At 43.6% G+C, this 19,427-nt stretch overlaps 1 protein-coding gene across 3 annotated transcripts in view; it reads right to left on the reverse strand.

The window, feature by feature from the left end:
• Nucleotides 1–19,427, reverse strand: part of LYZL4 (lysozyme like 4) — a 67,522-nt gene that overhangs the window by 32,170 nt on the left and 15,925 nt on the right. For 2 of the 3 annotated variants that reach the window (XR_008663924.1, XR_008663922.1), the window contains exon 4: nucleotides 12,851–13,118. The exons of the other annotated variant lie outside the window; for it this stretch is intronic. The gene's annotated coding sequence lies outside the window, so the exon portion shown is untranslated. Of the gene's footprint in view, nucleotides 1–12,850; nucleotides 13,119–19,427 lie in introns of those variants that run through there. 3 annotated transcript variants of the gene reach the window in all.

Here is a 19,427-nt window from a genome sequence, read left to right on the forward strand (position 1 = left end):
AGGCAGGCTTTGAACCTGATTAAAATCCAAAGTGCAAGTTGGAGGGGGAAATGAGGAGTGGCTGTTTACAACAATCACCCACGGATAACCTCATCTCCTGGCAAACGCAAAGGGCGGGGGTGATAGGTCTCCGTGTGTTTAAACTTCAATGAATCTGTGATTGTGGACACTCAGGAAGTTGGGGTTCTGCCCGCCACCCGATGTTTGCTCATCTGTCACAGTATCAGCCAGAGGACTAACATTATCTGGTGTCAACAACATGCGTGCTGGTCCTCGGGACCAGGATTAGCAGAAAAATATCATCCTGTGTGAGGCCTTGGAATCATTATCAGGAAATAATTCCCGAAGAACTTTTCCTCGCCCAGAATGCGCAGCTCCCCATCTTCTCCATCTCTCAAACCCACTCTGAGCTGCTCAGGTAGTGGCTGGGTCTCCACCATGGCCGTGACCTGACCCTCTGTGACACAATTTGGGGCAACTTCTGCTGTGGCTCCAGACATACGGCTTTCTTTGGGAGGGAAAAGAAGTCATAACATCTAGAACTTGAAGAAATGATGTGAAGTAAATTCTGATCAGTATTTACTATCTCTGATAACCCCAATAGGTCCACCATCATTCGATAAAGGACAGCTAAAAAGCAGATTCCCCACCTTATATTGAAAGCATTCAAGAAGACAGTACAAATATGAAACCCTGGTTTTAAAAAAGCAATCCAGTGTGGTTCAATAGCTAACATTATCTCAGAATACCCAACTCTTTGGATTGGCCTATTAATCTAATCAAAGCTGTGGACCATCTCCCTGAAAAATGGGCATAGATGTGAACTTGTACACACAACTTAATCTACAACGTATTCCATTTCCCTAGCTATAGTAATTGACTCAGGAATAGGCACATGGACCTGCTTAGAACCAATAAGACTCGATGAAAATTAAAGGAAGGCCCTTTCCTCTTTCCTATTGATATACAACAAGAAGGCTGTAACCACAGGGGCAAAAAGCCAGCAGTTACCATCTTGGGGCCACAGAGGAGAGTCTCTGCAAGAATGGACTCAGCACAAAGAAAGCAGAGCCCAGAAATAAAGAGAAACCCAGTCCTCAACACTGCATGTGAGCCCTGAAGTCCTGTCAGATCTATCCCTGGGCTGCTTAGCAAATAAATCCTGTAAGCCCATGCTTAAACCAGTTTGAGCCCCATGCAACAGAATGCACTCTGATGAATAATCTTCATGAATTCATTGGTTATTTGGGGGTTTTTGTTTGTTTGTTTTTAAAGATATTTATTTATTTATTTATTTGTTTATTTATTTATTTATTCATTCATTCGAGACACAGAGAGGGAGAAAGAGGCAGAGACACAGACAGAGGGAGAAGCGGCTCCATGCAGGAGCCCAATGTGGGACTCGATCCTGGGTCTCCAGGTGGCGCTAAACCACTGAGCCACCCGGGGCTGCCCTCATTGGTTATTTTGATGGTTCTTCACATAACTACCAATTAAACAAATAATGTCACCATACAAATGCTTTTTATGACCTAATGTTGGCCTTCAGTTTCAGTAAATCTTTTTATTCTTACAGTTAATCCTCAGCTTTCCCAGACTCCTTTATACATAAACCCCTTCCGATACAAGGTTCCTTTACTCCTATGTACAGTGATGTTTTCGTGTACCACAGAATTGCAAATCATGATATATCATATCACAACAAATATATAAATCTGATTATTGCAGGCTAGTCTAGGGTCCAACTTTTGGGAAACTACTTAACATCAAAGTACTCTGAAATCGAACAATTCATTGTTACAACTGTGATTAAATGCAATCTAAAAGAAGATTGAAAAAAAAAGGAAGATTGTTCTTAGGTTTCAAGGATATACATGTCATTTTTCAGACTACAGAATGTTGATTTCTAGCAAGCCAGAATAGGAAGAGTCTGCTGTCAGCCCAAACCCAGGTTTAAGTGAATTCCCAATAGTCCTACAAAAAGGACTATGCCATGCAGTAAGGAGTTTGGTCTCTGCAACCAGGCAGACCTGAGATAAATCCCCAGATCCTACGCTTTCTAACTTGGACCACCTCTGAGTCTCCATTTCACCTCTGTAAAAATGGGCATATTAACATCTCTCTTTCAAAGCTACTAAGAGAATTTAAAGGCTCCACCCTCCCTCTGCACAGGTCACATTCAATTATTTGTTATCCACAAAGATAAATTCCCAAGTACTAGGGCACCTACTTATGGTTATGAAAATTAACAAAGAAAAAGAATCAAGCATGTGTCATGCTTCTCCTGCACACACTGTAACTCAAAGAAACTGAAAAGTGGATGAAGAATATCCCCTTATAGGAGAATTTTAGTTAATAAATGAGTAACAGATGATGCAATTAGAACATCATCAGTTTGCAACCCCCTAACAAACTAATGGATGTGGGTGTTGGGCACCAATGATTTCTCACATCTCAAAAATAGAGTGCCACATACTATGTGTTTCTTGAAAGAAAAAAGCACCATCTGTGAAGTGATCTTGCAAAAAAAAAAAAATGACATCAGAATCCAGTCAAGCCTCTATCAAACTGCCAAATTTCAAGAAATACAGGGGACAGAGGAACCTGTTATATGTCACCATAGAGAAACAGTCAACAAAATCTAGACCATGAGAAAGTCAACAAGTGAACAACCTAGTCTCTCGAACAAAACAGTTGCAAGAAAGAATAGAGAGGTTGAAGAGGAACCTACCAATTAAAAGACATGTCAACTAACTGGAACAGATGGGCCCCATTTGGAACTTGATTGAAATAAGCTAACTCAAATAAATTGCAAGCAATCAAGAAATCTGAATGCTGAGCATAGGTAACAAGGAATTGTTAACTTCAAGATGCAACAATGGAACTGGGGTTATGTTTTTAAAAAGAGGGACACCTGGGTGGCTCAGTGGTTGAGTGTCTGCCTTTGACTCAGGGCATGATCCCGGGGTCTGGGATCAAGTCCCACATCGGGCTCCTGCTTCTCCCTCTGCCGATGTCTTTGCCTCTCTCTCTCTTTTTGTCTCTCATGAATAAATAAATAAAATCTTTTTAAAAAAGAGAAATTTTTACCACCTTTAGATAAATTGTGAAATGTTTATGGGTAAAAATCTTAACCATCTGGGATTTGCTACCCAAAAATATCCGGGGTAGGGGTGAGAAGTATTGATATTGACCATTGTTGAATATAGTCAACATGTAGTGATGTGGGTTCATAATATGTATTCTCTCAATTCTGTATATATTTAAATATCCTATAATTAAAAGTTGAAAAATCTCCCAAGCATTGTTGAGTAACGCAGATTTTATTGAAGATTTAGGAGCAGGATGGAAAGTTGGGTTGTGAGAGCAAAACTTATTTAGATGTTCCCACTAGACTACCTCTGCCTCACTCAAGTCTTCTCCTCCCTGTTGTTTTGGCCACATCTGTCCTTCCTCTCCCCCCTCCTGAAACCCATCTGCTCACCTCCCTCTTGGCCCAGGATACTCCATTCTTCATCACAGCTTCTCCACCCCACTCAGCAAAACCAGAGCCTTTCATGCAGTCCAGCAGTGACTCCCAGTGTTTCTCCTACCTACCCTGGGGGCCTCCTGCCACCATATCAAAGGGCTGGCCCACAGCTATTGGTGGCTGTTCTTCCCAGGGTTTAGTCCTACAGCTGCAGAATCATCTGGGAACTTTTTTTTTTTTAGGGGAGGCGGTGCAGAGGGAGGGAGAGAATCTTACAGGCTCCATGCCCAGCATAGAGCTTGATTCAGGGCCTTATCTCACAACTCTGAGATCATGACCTGAGTCAAAATCTAGAGTTGGACACTTAACTGACTGAGCCAACTAGACACCCCCATCTGGGAGCTTTTTAAAATAAAGCCCCACTGCACATTCTCTCTCTCTCTATCTCCCCCACCTCCCCCCCAACTCCCATTCTTCCTCCATCTGGAACGTACACACCTACACCAATGGCTGAACCCAGAGTGGTGAGTGGTGAAACCCACTGCTCTGGAGAGCAAAAAGGCAGGACATTGCATGTGTCATATTGTCAATGATCAGCTTCTGGGATCCAGACTGTGGTTCAACCCTCTTTGCAACCTCCAGTAGGAGCTCGGGACTGCATGTTTAATAAATGAATGGACACCTACTGAACAGGCAGGATGGTATTTAACGTCTTATCCAAAGCCCACATTGAGTAGCTCTGCACTGTACACACTTTGAGGTGCTCAGCTGGTGGCATCAGCAATTTTCCTTGTTCCCAGCTTCCAGCATGGGTCACAAAAAGCCTTGCCATTTTGCTAATAGAGAAATGCTAGAGAAATGAGACATGGTCATGAGCTTCCCTTCAAAGAAATATGGCAGTCTTGAGAACATAAGAGGGCAGTGCTGCTGAGCATCATGGGCAAGTGTTATTACTTCAGATTCTATAGCTCTTATAGATAAATAACAGGAACATAGTGGAGGTAAAAACAGAGAGGGAAACAACCACAAAGCCCCAAGGGAAAGAACAAAATCAAGAGGAACTTGTTGAAAAAGACAAACATCAAACCTATGGAGGGGAGTGGGGGAAGAAGGACAAATCACAGTAAGTTTTGGTTTCCTCAAGAAAAGTTTGAGGCAGCAATTAGAACAAGTAGGAATGAGCTGGAATAACAATCTTGACAGCTAGAACTAAAGTAGAAATTGGGGATGGGGTGGGAAACAGAAAAGAAGCCATCTGAGACCCAAAAGATAAAATAAAATGTGTTTGATCCAAAAGAAGGGCACAAAATATTTTTCAGTGACTTGGGAAGATTCTAAATTTGGTAAGATGGGTGGTGGTGAGGATTTTCAGGCTGTCCCCCACTATCTAGAATGCCTAAGAGTGGAAGGAGATCATCCTGGAGGATTCTGATCACAGCCCTACTGTCCTTGTAGAGCACAAAAGGTGGGTCTACTGATAGATTCAGGCCACCCTCCCAGAAGCTGTCAGCAAAATCTCCACAGGTGCTAGTCTCATGCTGGCCCCTTCACAGAATGCTCCTGCCCACCCTGGGGGGAAACTTGGCCCGTGTTTCACCAAGCTCTTCATTCTGAAGTCCAGTATCTTTCCATATTCTCCAATGCTCTAGTCACTTTCCCTCATATTGAATCATAGGATGATCGAATGGGAGGCTGGGGGAAGAGGGGCATCCTTTTAAAGACATTTTTAGTGGACACACAAACTCCCTGGAGAATCCTGCCAAAATGCAGATTCTGGGTCACATGTCTGGAGTGGGACTTGAGAATCTGCATTTTTGTCTCAATCTCCAAGGTGATGCCAGTGCTACTCCTCCCCAGACTGTACTTTGAAAGCAAGACTTTGGGCCTCATTGTCCTTATACAGTAGCCACAGGCCAAATCATATACAATTCAAAATTCACTTTCTCAGTCACACCAGCCATATTTCAATAGCCACCATATTGCACACAGCAGAACAAAACATTCTCATCATCACAGAAAGCTCTATGGAGCAGCAGGATAGACCAATGACCTCCTCAGAAAGAAATCCTTTTTCTTCTCCAGTGTTTCTGCCTGTGAGATAGGAAAGTTCTCATTCCCACAGTATGTTGCTTGGTGGATTCAGCTGATCTGATCCTTGCACCCACCTTATTTTCTGCCTTGACTGTTCACAGTCAGTCTCCCTATTTTGGAGATATAAATGAGTCTGAGACACAGCATATTATTTAGTTCTAAACAGACATTGGCATCAGATAAACATCTCATATCTTTGGAAAATGTGGCAAAGGGCTTATTTACTGGCAAAGGAGTTGTCAAAGGCTCTACCCTTGCCCTGTTGATTCATAGCTCTTGGAAAACCAGTAAATAGGGAGTTCTTATTATAAGGGCCTCTCTAGCCGTTCAATGGGGAGCACAAAATAAGAACAACCTCTGCTTTGTACATGGCATGTAGCAGTGTAGAGGCAAACAGCTACTTGAGTCCTAGTTTTATGTTCTGTTTGTGGGGAAAGATGAGGGACCTTCCCTCTTTCTAAAAGACATATAAAAGACCATCTGTCGAGATCCCTGGGTGGCTCAGTGGTTTGGCACCTGCCTTTGGCCCAGGGCGCTGTCCTGGAGTCCCGGGATCAAGTTCCGCGTCGGGCTCCTGGCATGGAGCCTGTTTTTCCTTCCTCCTGTGTCTCTGCCTCTCTCTCTCTCTCTCTCTCTCTCTCTCTCTCTCTGTCTATCATAAATAAATAAGTAAATCTTTAAAAAAAGAAGAAGAAGACTATCTGTCTTATATCAGAGTAACATATCATATGGCTCTTGTTCTTAAAATCATGGAATTCGTATGTTGGAGGCATAAGTCACACAATTTCAGGTGATAAGCAATGTAATTTTCTTGATCACTTTATAAATCATGATAATTCATGTGATAAGTCCTGTGATGGAGGCTGATATGTGCTTTCCAGATCTCCCTTCGGGAGTGAAGAAAGCACTTTTCCAGCTGTTGACTGTGCAGCTGGCAGATGACCTCAGCTGTCAGCCCCTCTGGGGATTAGCCCAGCTGAAGGGAGCTGCCTCACCCAAGGTTATGCTCCCTTCTCCTGTGGATGCATCCAATGCCTGATCAGTGCAGAGGCATACAGGTCCAGCCCTCTTACCCCAACTCAGAATAACTCTAAAGGTCTACCCCAACTCCAGAGCTGCCAATGGAGTTGGCTGAGATCTCCAATGGGACTGCATCCAAACTCCACTTCTCCCTTTGCCCAGCCCTGCTTCCAGCCTCTCCTCTCCAGAAGAGTTGATCTTGAGGGCACACCATCCTACAGGCTAAGCTCTATCCTAGGATCTTCTGCCCAGGGAACCCATTCTGTGAAAGGTCCCTTTTTGCTATCTTCTGGCTATACCTGATTTCCAGGGGTCATCATAAACCCAAGACATCAGGTGAGGGTAGGTGAAACGATGACAACAGTTTTTCATTATCATCTACCTACACTGCATCACACATGCCCAATAGCCCATCTGGTCCTCAGATGTCTTTTCACACAGTCTATGCCAGCCTTTTTGGGGCCAACTCTTTGTATGTGTGTCCCTCCATGCTCCTGGACATAAAGGAATCCACTCCTCTGTTCCCACACCATGCTGGGAACTGACCAGGGAACTCTATCTAAAGCTCCATCTTTATGTGCACACCACACAGCCATCTCTTTTCTAGGTCTTTCTATTTCCTCAGGCTCAACCTCAGAAGTGGTGCCAATCTGCTCTCAGATCCCACATATCTCTTTAGAAATTTCTGTGTCCTTCCTCCTCCCTGATCTAGGCCTGGGAAAAGTACTAGGATTCAGAGCCCTTCTATGGTAGATTTCAGATGGCTACCAATTCTTTGATATTCCTCCCCTTAAAGTAAGATTCATGTCCCCTGCTCTTGAATGTGGGTGGGCTTTGTGACTGCTTTCAACAATATATCAGAGCAAAAGTAACACTGTGATTTTACTCATCACTGGGCCCAGGCCTTAAGAGTCCAATAGTTTCCTGATGCTTGAAACATGCTTTCTAGAAGCCTTAGGCCACCATGTAAGAAGCACAACCACCCCAAGTGCCCCATTCTGGAGAAGCCATATGGAAGTGTACCAGTCATCAGTCCCAGCTGAGCCCAGTCTGAATTCCTAGCCTATGAAATTGAGATGAAATAAAATGGTTGTTGTTTTAAGCTGCTGCTACTCCTTCTCAACAACGTTGTCGTTGCTTTCTTTATGCATCTCTATCTGTATTCATAGATTCCCTTCAGTGAATCTTTGCTGGTTGAGGGGCGTGACTGTACCGACCAGGAAACTAGAATCTCTACATCATGCATCATGCATCATGTAGTCTCTCAAATTACTCTGGCCTGAGCACATCCCTCTCCCTGCCAATGGTTTGGCTTTTGAATCTCAAAAGCCAGGAGTCTTACCTACTTTCTTATCTACTTTCTGCTGTGCCTTCTCTTCCCTGTAGACAAGGGACAGAAGGGCCTTGTTGACCAAATTGGCATAGTAGTGGGAGATCAGCAGAGGAAATACAGAGAGAAACATGAGAAAACATTTAAGTATGACACTGAATTCTAGTGACTTTTGAGATCAAGGTCTAAACCACTTCTGTTACAAAGAAAGGAAGACACAGGAAAATGAGATGATCAGCAGAGCATGCAGGGCTGGGTGACAGAGTGAGAACTTTAGACCCATGGACTCTGACTTCCAGCCTTATAGTCATTTAGGCAAGTCTTCCAAAATATGTCTGGGATACTTATTTGAAGCTGAATTATCCATCTTGAAAATACAGTTCACTCTCATTCAATGCTGATGGAAAGGTAAACTGGTATAATGACTTCAGACTGCCACTCCACACCTAAAAGAAATGAGCACATGTCCAAAAAGTGGGTACAGAAATGTTCATAGCACGTTTATTCACAACAACCCAAACTGGAAACAACCCAAGCGTCCATCAACAGGAAAGTGGATAAACAGACTGTGGTATACTCAATACCATCGAATACTACAGCAATAAAAAAAAAAAACAGACCACCAGGTATGCAACAAGATCATGGAAACTCACAACACATTGTGTTGAGCAAAAGAAACAAGACACAGAAGAGCACATACTGTATAATTCTATTTATATGAACCTCAAAGACAGGTAAAAGTAATCTATGGGGAAGGGCTCTCTGGAATGAGAAGATTGGCTAAAAAAGAGGCACAAGGGAATATTCTCACATGGTGGAAATGTTCTGTGTCTTGGCATATGCATATGTAATAGTTTAAGAAAATCAAGATTTTAAAATTTTATTGTATGTAACTTATACCTCAATTTAAAAAAACATAAATATATATGTATATGGCATATATATACACATACAATACACTCACTATAAATACATGTATATTCCATACATGTATGTATTTTATATATATTACATATATGCACATCTGTATGTACTTCATGTATTATATAGCACATATATATTATCACTTCCAAATCTAATTCAAGAAGTTATTCTTCTGGGGGTACTGAGGTGGCTCACTGGTTAAGCATCTGCCTTTGGCTCAGGACGTGATCCCAGGGTCTGGGATTGAACCCCAAGTTGGGCTCCCTGCTCAGCAGGGTGTCTGCTTCTCTCTTTCCCTTTGTACCTCACCCAGCTTATGTTTTCTCACTCTCTCTCTCAAATAAATCAATAAATAAAATCTTTTAAAAAAGAAAAAAGTTGTTCTTCTGGCTACTGTTCTTTTACCTCCTGGCATGATTTTGATTTTCATTTTCCCCAAGATCAGTCTCCTTTCTTTTGCTTTAAATTTTTATTTTATTGCTATGATTATATTCTTGGCAGAAATTCATTTTAAGTTTTTAATATTTTTCTAAATGGCTGACTATCAGGGGTCCTATAGTTCTACTCTCCAAAACACCAGGAAGCAAACCCTTTCCATCTGAATGCACTACACAACCTTCTCCTTCAGAAATCTCACTGCCTCCCCAGAATCTACCAGAAGTGGGGAAGGTCTTCTCAACTCTCAGACCTCCATGCAGGTTCAAACTTAAAAACCTTGACTCAAACTGTTCCCTATGCCTGGAAAACCTTTCCTTCTGTATCTGTCCAACTTCTATACATGCTTCCAAACCCAACCATCCTTGGTATCCTCCCCTTAATCTTTATCTGTTTTTCATGGCCTCTGTGTCAGCTTTCTTCCCACTGGACTCTAATTCTCTATTTCACTCCTGTGAATTTTCCCAGCTCATGTCCAGGGACATGTCTGCATGGGATTTGCACCCCCTTTCTAGCACAGTGTCTAGCAAACATTGGGGATACAATTTGTTTGGAGGTGTCTCCCAATGAATGGATAAATCCTCGGGTTCCATTATAACACAGCTGTTTCACTTTCCGTAAATAAAAAATCTCCAACATTCCAAAAATTCATCTGGAGATTGGGGAAATAAAATGTTCACAAAAATAAAAGTGCTGTGAATGCAACTGTAAATGGGAAGCCTCTCCTTTCTATGGAGACTAATTGCCCCCAACGGGCTAACAGCAAATAATGAGTAATGAAGGATGCCAAAATTATTTATAAAGCTTTGGCTCCTGTGGCTTTGATAAATTTATCATGAAATGCCCTACAGAACCTCAACCCCAGGGGGGGAGTCCATTGCTTCTGTGATCACGACTTGAGATGTGTTTAAGGCTGGGTTTCAGAAACATCAAATGTGTGTGTGTGTGTGTGTGTGTGTGTGTGTGTGTGTAAGAAGTCACAAAAGCTTTGGAAAACTAGAAAACTTACTATGTGGGCATACATCTTATTAGTGATGGCAGACCTTTGACACATCTGTTCCAAACCCCCACTCGTTTTCCTCCCTACAGATCCTGGGTAGGAAGATACAGGAAAGCCTGCTTTTGTGAATTTAAATACAGGCTTCCAACCTAAAAGTCAGGTGGACATGAGTGATTCCTGGAGGTAAGTAGATAGAATATCTGAGTAAAAAACCTCAGTTCTACCCAAGATTTGTGACCCCAGAAATATCTCCAACGTGTCTGCCCTCCACTATCTTGCCACCACCCCTAGCACTCTGGGCTTTCCCTTGATGTAGGAAATATTTTCAGTAAAAAGGTTGAAGGAAGAGGATGAAGGAGCTTGGGTGGAGGTAATCATCATCAGAGCATCTATGACCCTCTCCAGAAAGCTCTGAGCAGACAAAAGTGTTCACAGGACCTGAAAGTAACATCTCTCCATACTTTCATGGAAAATGGCATCTTGCTAATTGTGATTATATTCTGCTCTAAAAAAGTGGAAATTGTTTCTATGAGTCTTGAAGCTCCAATATCCTGGCAGGAGGCACAAAGGGAAGGAAGCCTGAGCAGTTGTATGATCTTGATGCCTCTTCAGTAGGAAGTGAAAGCAGGACTCCTCTGGCCTTGGTTTCAGAGGATGCTCCCCTACGCCAGTGAGATAGACAGGGAAATCCGAACCACAGTCTCCCCATATAGAGATGTGCCAAGGACATGAGAACCCCCAGCTGGATCAGGGTTGTGAAAACAAGATCAGAGTGTGGGAAGGGATAGGATTGGAGGAGAAATTCTTTGCAGAAAACTGTGCTGATGCCTTGAGGGGCTGGATGGAGTGCTATATCCATTGCTTCTGGTCTGTAGGGAGTGGGCTTCAATAGAAACATCCAGAGGGCTTCTTCTGGGTTCTCCTCAGTTGGGAGCAATGTGGCCTAGAGTTGTACTCCTGTCCAGGTAACCAAGGATGTGTGTACCAGATGTGGGCCATGTTAAGTCTTGTTCAAGGATTCAGCTGGGAGGACCAAGACCTCACAGGATGAGAGCTGTGAAAAGTGGACACCCTGACCATGGCACTTGGAATCAACATTGCTATCCTACCTCCATGCACTGTACTTTGATGGGGTCTCAAACAGCAGCTTGCATGTGGGAGAGAGGTAGGTAAGAGAAGAGCAGAAGTCACTTCTTCCCAGTGAGAGATAGCTGCCAACCACAGGTGTTAGCATGGAGTGAAGTCTTACTTTGAGCGCTGTATGAGCCATGTCTTTGTATTCCATATTTTTTGGATGCTTTGACATCTTGCTGATCCTGGAGGACTGCAAGGGCTAACCAATTCTTAGAGATAGTTTAAGGAGTAAAATAAAAATAAGACTTGCCTTCAAAAGAGTACCTTCCTATGCAAACCAACCAATCCAGAGCCTCTGCCCCCAACAACCACCGCGTTGGTCAGACTCTCACACTAGGCCACTATCCAACCCAGGGCCAGATACCAGGTAACTAGGGACAGCTCCTATGCACCAAAGCCTGCTAAAATTATTCAAACCAACCAATCCTAAATCTGCTTCCCCAGCCTCACAGAAACTACAGTAAAGGCTCTTGCTCACATTTTTTCTCACTCCCTCTGCCTGACCCCTGTGCTTCCATGTGTGGCTCCTTGTGACAAGGTACATCCCCTTCTCTTGGGATCTTCTCTTGGGATAGTGTCATGAACTATCATTTCAATGGCAGCCTCCTGATCTGTTGGCCTCACTGTATCTGAATAATAACAAAACCTACATTTTAGAACAAGTGAAGATGGAAGGCTTCATTAATATCCTTAATTGGATGCATCCTCATTATTAGCTAAAAGTGACTGAAAGACCATCTATGACCTAGGTCAGAGTAGAAAACAAGTTATATTAATGTTCAGAGGCTAGGGAAAGTTACTCCCCTGAAAAATTATAAAAGGACCATTTGAGACAAAAAATAAAGTTGCGTTTTGGTTTTGACACAAGTTGTATTTATGGAGCAGACCATTTTCAGCTATATTTAAATCATTATTACTGTTCACAGCCTGAAATGTTACTGCAACCAGGAAGAAGAAAATGTATTCTACAGTTTAGAACTCTCCATGGGTTTTGGAAAAGTGACCCTGCAACCAACATCATACACGTAACACTCTCGCTGTTCTATGCTCGCTTGAATGTGCAGGTGTTGGTAGAAAAGGAATATGAGGGTTGGGAACTGTGAAGTCACAACTGCCAAATCAAAGCAGTCAAATCTAAGGGTAGACGTTAATTCATGCCTGATTTTGTCAGTAGGGGTGAGAAGAAGGACCCCAGAGAAATGAAAACCCTGAAGGGTGGAGAAGCATCCTGATGAGGGTTGTGACCATCTCCTGTCTATCTCCTGAAATCACTTGTGAAACTAGGGAAAATTGGCCAGGTGCCAACCAAAGGTTAGAAATGTGCAGTGTCTGTAATAAACATGCAGAGGAAACCAAATGGAATAAGGCCACCAGGTGGACCTGTAGCCAAACTGCTCAGAAGGTACTGGGCTCATGAGAAGAATGTCCTGAAGACCAGGGGCTGCATGAGCTCCTCATCCTCCACCACTGGAAACAAAGAAGCTAGAAGCAGAACAGACTATGTATCAGCTGATGGAGGCTACTGGGGGTCCTTCTGATGGTTCTCAGACATTGGAAGCACAAGAATCATACCTGGGTAGCTCTTTAAAATACTGCTTCTCAGAGGCACCGGGGAAGCGCAGTCAGTTAAGCATCCAACTCTTGATCTCAGCTCTGATCATTATCTCAGGGTCCTGAGTTCAAGCCCCATGTTAGCTCCACACTGGGCGCAGAGCCTACTTAAATAAATAAATAAATAAATAAATAAATAAATAAATAAATAAATAAGCAAGCTGCTTCCCAGGTTCCATGCCAAATGATGCTGACTCAGGAGGTCTGGAAGGAGGCCCAGAGTCGAGCATTTATCAAGCACATAGACTGTCCCTATGAAACTTCTGATTTCACTCCACACCAACCCTCATGCTTGATTCGGCACTGCCTCATATCCTACTGTCCATCACTACACACATACATACACATACACCCCAGAAAGAAAACTCCACAAGGCCATTCTGAGCTTACTTAGGATGTTGTAGGAAGTTTCAGAGGAGGTCACACTGTAAGACACACAGCATTTCATGACAGACTTCCCCTTTGAACATCACCTGCCTGGTCTCTCTCCTCTTGGGCACCAGCCATGCTGCATCTCTCCCTCCTGACCTTTCCCCAACTGCTCTATATTCCCATCTCTCCCTCACAGGCTTCAACTCTTTGCCAAATTTAACTCCGCCTACTCTGTTAACTTTGAGTACTCATATTTTGCAAACAAAATGTCCTCCAGCTACTAGGATCCTCACACACCGCCTCCCTTTCGAAGGAAGGTTATAAGTAACAACAGCTTTTTCCCAGTAGCCACGGTGAGGATGAGGTTCACCTCCAGTGAGATACCAATGGGGAAGCAGCTGAGCAGAAGTGACAGCCAACGACAGGAGACCCAAAGAAATGGTGAGTGCATGGGTGGGAGAAGTCAGTGGGCCATGGGGAAAATGCATGTCAAAACCACAATGAGGGGGGCCTAGGTGGCTCAGTCGGTTAAATGTCTGCCTTCAGCTCATGTTATGATCCCAGGGTCCTAGGATCAAGCCGCACATTGGGCTCCCTGCTCCTCCAAGGAGTCTACTTCTCCCTCTTCCTTAGCACCTCCCCTTCTTGTGCTCTCTCACTCTCTCTGTCTCTCAAATAAATAGATAAAATCTTTTTTTATATAAATTTATTTTTTATTGGTGTTCAATTTGCCAACATATAGAATAACACCCAGTGCTCATCCCACCAAGTGCCCCCCTCAGTGCCCGTCACCCAGTCACCCCCACCCCCCGCCCACCTCCCCTTCCACCACCCCCAGTTCGTTTCCCAGAGTCAGGAGTCTCCCATGTTCTGTCTCCCTTTCCGATATTTCCCACTCATTTTTTTCTCCTTTCCCCTTTATTCCCTTTCACTACTTTTTATATTCCCCAAAAGAATGAGACCATATAATGTTTGTCCTTCTCCGATTGACTTATGTATACAATGGAATATTACTCAGTCATTAGAAACGACAAATACCCACCATTTGCTTCAACGTAGATAAAATCTTTTTTAAAAAATCACAATGAGATACCATGCCATACCCACCAGGATGATTAGATTCAAAGTCAGATAAGAACTAGTGTTGACAAAGATGTGGAGAAATTGGAACCCTCATACATTGTTATTGGTAAGAGTATAATATGGTACAACTACTTGAATAACAGTCTAGCAGTTCCTCAAAAAGCTAAGCATAGAGCCATGATATGATACAGCAATTCCACCTCTAAGTATGTAGCCAAGAGAAAGAAAACACAGATCCATGCAAAATCTTGTACATGAGGGTTCATAGTAACATCATTACATTAGCCAAGAGGTGAAAACAACCCAAATACCCAACAACATGTGGCCTATCTGTACACACTGGGTGGAATACAATGGAACACCAGCAATAAAAAGGAATGAGGGTGATTCATGCAACAACATGTGTGATCCTTGAAAACATGCTAAGTGAAAAGCCAGACACCAAAGGCCTCATGTCATATGATTCTACTTATATGGAATGTCCAGGATAGGCAAATATATATAGAGAGAAAGCGGATTAGTGGTGGCCTAAGGCTGGGAGAACTTGGGGGAAACATGGAATGGTTACTGATGGGTACAGGGTTTCTTTTTGGAGTGAAGGAAATACCCTCAAACAAATCATGGTGATGGCTGCACAACTCTGTGACTATACAAAAGCAGTTTAATTGTGTATTTTAAATAAGTGAATTGTATAGCACATGAATTATAGCTCAATAAAGCTGTGTTTTTTTGTTTTGTTTTGTTTTGTTTTTGTTTTTGTTTTTTAATAGAAAAAGAGAAAGACCACCAGTGGAGAATTTAGGCTTCAAGCGAAGCAGGCCTGTGTTGAATACCTACCACTTCCCAGCCATGTGGCTTTAGGTAAGTTATTTAGCATCTTAAAGCCTTTGTCTTCCTTATCTATAAAACAGGGACATAAATACATACTCCCAGGCTTATTGTGAGGATTGAATGAGATCATGCATGCAAACTGCTCAATATGCTATTGGAACACAGGATAGCACACACTCAGTGAGTAGATGCTAATAGTACTCCTAGTAATAGTAATAAATGCTGTGTCTTGCAAAGCCTCAGAGGTCTTTGTGCTCATTTGTTTATTCAGTGAATACAGACCCAGGCCTACCCTGGGTCTGACAATGTTCAAGACACTGGGGATATAGCCGTGAGTAGATTAGAAAAAAAATCCCAGCATATGTGAAGCTCACATTCCAACTGGGGGAGAAATAAGACAGAAAGACATGACAAATACCAGAAATGGACAGGTGGGCCTCCAGGCCTCCTCCTCAGAGCAGCTCACTATTAGGTTTGTTGTTGTTGTTGTTTTGAGAGAGAAAGAGACAGAGAGACAGAGAGAGAGAGCTTGGGAGCAGGAGCAGAGAATCCCAAGCAGGCTCCATGCCCACTGTGGGCTCGATCCCAAAATCCTGAGCACATGACCTGAGCCCAAATCAAGAGGGCCAACCCTCAATCTACTGAGCCACCCAGGCACCCCATCACAATTAGATTTTGATTATTGACCTTTAAATGAGGTTTTATTTGAATCTACAATTCTCAAAGCTAAAGAACCTACAGTCCTCAAGAGGGGAAAAAACTCCTGCCCACTTTTATTCCCAAGAACCTTGGAGCATCTTGAGGTCAACATGGCATCTCACACATAAATGTGCATTCCAAATTTTATCCCAATGACATGGCTTGAAATAGGCCCCCTTCTCAAGCCATGCAAAATGGAATTTCTCATTTGTCGTGAAAGCTAGACTTCTGAGCAAATGCAATTCCAAGCAGTCATCAAGATTCATGCTGCTAATAGGGCCTCCTGTCTTTCTGATTCAGTTTGGATCTTTCAAAAACGCCTTGATTAAATTTGGCTCTCTGAAAATGTCAGGGACTTTGATTCAGGAAGTGTGAATTCTCAGCACGTTTGCCAAATGTAGGACGCTTCTCTTCATCACACATTCACTTTCCTCAGTGACTAAGGGCTGTGTCTTACACAAATGGGTACATTTTTAGCCTAGTGGCTGAAGAAGAACACCAGCCAGAATTAAATGCCCACTTCCCTTGCAGGTTCACTGTGCCGTGAAGGTAAATGACATCGTGAGTGGGTGCCCTCAGTCTTCTGAATGAATCTGCGGGGACTAGGCTGGGTGCATTCCAAGCTTGCTCATCAGCAATGCCCAGGTAGGAGGACTCGGAGACACTTGCATGGTATCTGCCAGAAGGTGTGCTTGACTACACTAAAGCACTTCTCAGTTTTCAAAAGTCTCAGCGGCCTCCTCTGTCTTCCCTCCTCGGCCCAAGCACACGGCAGTGGGATGAGCTCTCATCTCTCATGCGGTGCATCTGGCATCGGCTGACAGGGCGCTCAATTACAGTCTCCTCTGGGAAGCAGCACCAGGAGCCACTTGTATTTTCTGACAGATGCCAGGGGGAGGAGGATGTGAGCAGACAAGGTATACCTGTCCTTTAATATCCCAACATCTGTAACAAGGACCACCCCTGCGGCCACCCAAACAAAGAACAGGGTGGTGATGGGGAATCACGACAAGACTGTGGGGATGTTTAAACACCCCCTTTGTGTTGCTGGAGAATACCTGGAAATGTTGGCTGCATATCCTCCTATGTCTGGCTTCTTTCTCAGCCCCGACAATGACAACCTCCCCTTGTGACAGAACGGGAGAAAAGTCAGAACCATGGCTTGGCTTTTGAATGTCAAAAGTCAGCTTTGGGTTGTAAGAAACTGAAGGATTCAGAGCCTAATTCATAGATTATCTAGAAGCTTGGAAGACCTATGACAGGTCAGAGTTAGTTTTCCAAGCTCGGGAGAGAAGTTCCCAGGAGGGCAAAAGAGAGAGCATCTGGGAAGTGGTGCAGGCAGCAAGGGAGGTGGACACTGGGGCTTTCCTCTGAAAATGGCCCTGCTCCTCCACCCACCGTCAGAACCTGCAGGGGAGCACAGAATATGACAGTGACCTCAGGGCAGGGGTGGGGGTCCTACGGCAGAGGGTCCCACACTTAGGTTGCTAGACAAAATGAAATATTGGGACATATTTATACTAAAAAACCACTCATTGTTTACCTGAAATTAAAATTTATTCAGGTGACCTGTATTTTTATTTACTAAATCTGGCAGCCCTACTTGTTCCTCACCTTCTTGGGGAGGGCATAAAAAGCCCATAAAAAGCCCCTTCATCGTAAGTATGATGAGAAAGATCAAGGGAAGGGACAGCCTTGGGAACGCTGCCGCCCCATGGCCAGTAGCAGAAGGAAAAATGTTTGCTCTGCATAAGGGGGAGTCCCAGAGCCAGGCTCTTGGGTAAGTTTCCAGAAGCCAAATGAGGACACAGCCGCCACCTGTAGGAGGCATTCTCCTCAGACAAGGTCAGTATGGCTTGATAGTGCCACCCAGACCAGAGTTGACACACACATACACTGTTCCTCTGTGCCAAAACAATAAAATCCCACACTTTATAGAGCACTAGCTATGTACCAGGGACTATTTGCACAACTTATGTTAATACTTCCTAAATGCACTATACTTTGTCCACTCCTCTAATCCTTGCAACAACCCTACAAGGTAGGTAGTTTTATCTCCATTTTCCTGATGAGGAAGCAGAGACAAAGAAGTTAGGTGAGCATCTCAAAGTCATCTGGCTGGCAAGTGACAAACCAGGTGTGAGGAGGATAGCTGTTTGAGTCCAGAGCCCACACTCTTCTTTTCTTAAAGATTTATTTATGTATTTATTCATGAGAGACACAGAGAGAGACAAAGACATAGGCAGAGGGAGAAGCAGGTTCCATGCAGGAAGCCCGATGTGGGACTCGATCCCTGGAGTCTGGGATCTTGTCCTGAGCCAAAGGCAGATGCTCAGCCGCTGAACCACCCAGGTGTCCCCAGAGCCCATACTCTTAATCTCCTCCCAATGGCCTCTACAACATGTATCATTTGGGCTTGGGTGTAACAACAAGTTATGGAGAAACGCAATTAGCAGTGACTGAGACATAAGTCCAGAAGTAGACAGGCCAAGACTGGTCTGGGAAGTTCCTCCCAGCCTCCCCTCTGCCCTCACTAGGTGGTTTCAAACTTGTAGTCCGAGATAGCTGCAGGGGCCCCAGTCATCACATCTGTGTTCCAATCAGGAAGAAAGAGGGAAAAGAGTGGGCTCCCCAACCTCCTGCTGCCAACTAAACTCTTCCAGGAAGTCACACATACCACCTCTTAGATACATGGCCTCATCTTGCTGCAGGAGAGGTTGGAGCAACCAATGTTTTGGCTAGTTGGCAACATGCCCAGCTACAATTAGGAATGAAAGAAGAAAATGACTATTGAGCAGTCCCCGTTACATTAGCTCTGAAATGTCAAATTTCCCAGAACTATCAACTTCTACTAGATTTTCCTTTCCTCAAGTCCCTCCCCTCAGCTCTGCTGTGGACGGAGCCAACAAAGTAGCATGAGTGCCTTCTCAAGGAGTCTGCGAAGAGCTCATGAGGCTGGAGGCTGAGGAACAGAAGAGTTCTCAGGAATTGTCCTCATCCCTTGCACCCCCAGTTTGAAGCAACCACCATTCTGATTCCTACCACCGCAGGTTAGTTTCACATTTTTCTCAAACTTCATGTAAACCAGAATCACAGAGCATGAACCTTTTGTGTCTGGGCTATTTCACTCAGCCTTGCATTTGAGATTCCTTCCTGTGATGTGTAACAGGGCTGTATGGTGCTCCCTATGATGATGTCACAATGTGCTCATCTATTCACCTGCTGAGAGATATCTGGTCTTCTCCAGATTTGAGATACTGTAAATAAAGCTTGTGTGAGTATTCTTGCACAAGGCTTTTTGTGGACTTCACTCTACATTGTTCTCTGTTAAATACCTAGAATTAAAACTATAGGACAGATAGGCCTGAGTTATAGGACAGATAGGCATTTAACTTTTTATGTAATTGCCAAGCAATTTTCTAAAGTAG

The sequence above is a fragment of the Nyctereutes procyonoides genome, unplaced genomic scaffold (genome assembly GCF_905146905.1).
Source record: "Nyctereutes procyonoides isolate TBG_1078 unplaced genomic scaffold, NYPRO_anot_genome, whole genome shotgun sequence".
In the NCBI taxonomy this organism is placed as follows: Eukaryota; Metazoa; Chordata; class Mammalia; order Carnivora; family Canidae; genus Nyctereutes; species Nyctereutes procyonoides.